This window comes from Mastomys coucha, unplaced genomic scaffold (genome assembly GCF_008632895.1).
Source record: "Mastomys coucha isolate ucsf_1 unplaced genomic scaffold, UCSF_Mcou_1 pScaffold23, whole genome shotgun sequence".
Lineage (NCBI taxonomy): Eukaryota > Metazoa > Chordata > Mammalia > Rodentia > Muridae > Mastomys > Mastomys coucha.
The window spans coordinates 77,780,811-77,783,203 of record NW_022196906.1 but is presented as its reverse complement, the minus strand read 5'-3'; the positions used below and the strand labels follow the sequence as shown (position 1 = coordinate 77,783,203).

General features: G+C 39.7%; 1 non-coding gene across 1 annotated transcript; it reads left to right on the top strand.

Moving 5' to 3' along the window:
• The first annotated feature begins 201 nt into the window (after window positions 1–201).
• On the top strand, window positions 202–308 carry LOC116074013. The gene has a single exon (XR_004112005.1). It is a non-coding gene; the product is annotated as a U6 spliceosomal RNA (small nuclear RNA).
• The last annotated feature ends 2,085 nt before the right edge of the window (window positions 309–2,393 follow it).

The following is a 2,393-nucleotide window of genomic DNA, read 5'->3' as shown; positions in this document are numbered from 1 at the left end:
ACACATTCTGGATTTTGTAATATATGAACACACTTAGCAATTCTTAACTGTATATTTAGCAACAATTGTGCTTTCCAGAATAATGATTTTTCAATGTAGTTTTATATTAAATTTTACTAAATACAAATACAGAATTTAACAGTTTAAATATTTAATAAATTTGTTTATAGAGAGTGAATTGTGTTGAAAAGGAAAATATTCGTGCTCGCTTCGGCAGCATATATACTAAAATTGGAACGATGCAGAGAAGATTAGCATGGCCCCTGTGCAAGGATGACATTCAAATTCATGAAGCATTCCATATTTAAAAAAAAAAAAGAAAGAAAAGGAAAATATTCATTGGATTAGCACAGTAAACCAAAGCTGTCCCTTAAGGCAGTTGATGGCAGGAGAGGAAACTGTAATGTTGTAGTTTGGTCTAATGCTACTTATGTTAATTTGGTCCCCCAAATTACATGGGAATCCACACATGTGCACGTAAGACACTGAGGGATCCTGCCCCCAGTTAGTTTTGATTGGTAAATAAAGTTGCCAGCGGACAACAGCTGGGCAGGGAGACAGAGGCAGGACTTTAGGATCCTCGGGCAAGGGACCAAAGGAGGAAGAAGAGGATAGCTGCCAAGATGGAATATAGATTTTTAGTAAGTAATAACTCAGGAATATCTGAGGAGAAGTGTTAGCCATGTGGAGGTTTTAAGACATATTAAAATATAAGGCTGCGTGTATGTGTCTTTCATTTGGGAACCCAGAACATCAGGCCAGGTAGCAAGGAGCATGTAGCCGTCACAGGGTCGATTATATAAAAAAATCCATTTGCAATAAAAGAAAAAAAAAAGATAGTTACTGGCAGTTCAAATAGTTAGGGAAGACCTGGAGAGATGACTTGGGCATTGAAGGCGTAGGCTCACAAAACAAAAGAAGAGGATTTAACTTGGGAAAGAAACCAAGACTGATGGACTATAAAGAAAAAATTGCCTACTTTTATTTTTTATTTATTTTATTTTATGTTTATTTATATCATAAAACTGGTTAATAATAAAAAGATAGTAAAATAACAAGCAAATAAATAAATAATAAATAAATAAATTTTGTGTGTATGTGAGTGTGTTTTCATGTGTGTATCTGGGCAGGTGCCCACACAGTCCAGAAAAGGGCTTGTGTTCCTTGGAGCTAGAGTTACAGGCAGTTGTGAGTCAACACATGTGGGAACTCAGACCCGAACACGGGTCCTCTGAAAGAGCTGTATGAACTCAGTGAACTGCACAACTATCTCTCCACTCCACTTTGAAGTGTTCAGTTGTGTTATTTGCCACAAAATATAACTTCAAATTCCTACAGGTTATACATTAAATTTAAATTAATTGTATATTTCTAAATCAGTCTCTAAGTTCAGAAATTAATCACTGACATTTAACTTTTCACCCTCCAAGCTTCTACACCATGACTATTATAATTTCTTACATAACTGACTTTTGGCTAGATTGCCCAGGTCATTTGTTGCCCTTCGGGAAGATGTGCCTTGTCGTGAGGAGGTCTATTTCTTGACTCTCTTTCCTAACTGGGCTCTAGCATGCTATTTGACATTTTTGCCCTGTATATGTAGTGTAATTCCCTCAGGAACTTGAGGGCACGTGTAAAGTAAACAGGAAAACCACAGGGGCTTAATAATCATGAGTAATGGCACTGGAAACAGGGCACACCATGCAGCACGCACTCTCCTCCTACCCTCTTGAATGGACCTCTGGGCAGGGACTCCAGGGAAACAGGTATGAGGTTTTCAATTAATAGATGACAAAAGAAATATTAATAGTCCCACCACATGACCGATTCCATTCTGTATGAGTTAGGACTATGTACAGTGTGCAGAAACAGAATGATAAGCCACCAGGCAAGGTGGTAATTGAAGAGGGAATTGCAGGAAATCTAGGTGAGAACTGCAGGCGTATTTGACACTTGTCTTCCTTATGGTCCCAGAATGACACTTGAGAAGCTGTTTGTATGATTAAGAGAGGAAACCTCGGAACAGCGGCAGAGTCAATAACGTAGGAACAAGAGAACCCATAGAGGCTGCGTGGCTGAAAGATGAGATCAGGACAGTGAAAAAGGCCCACTGTAATGAACAGAGAGCATCCCTGGAGAGGTGCAATCAGCATCATCAACATGATTAGAAAACGTTCACAGCATTGCAAAGGATAGGTGCTCAACATCCAACAGGGCCTGATTCGCCGCGTCCGTCCGTCCGTCTGTCCGTCCGTCCGTGTGTGTGTGTGTGTGTGTGTGTGTGTGTGTGTGTGTGTATCTGGAAATTGTGAGGGAGACATCAATGCCAGCTGGGATGTTGTAGAAAAAACTCATGTGGAGACTTCATGGGGTGATGTGAATGGGAAATCCCA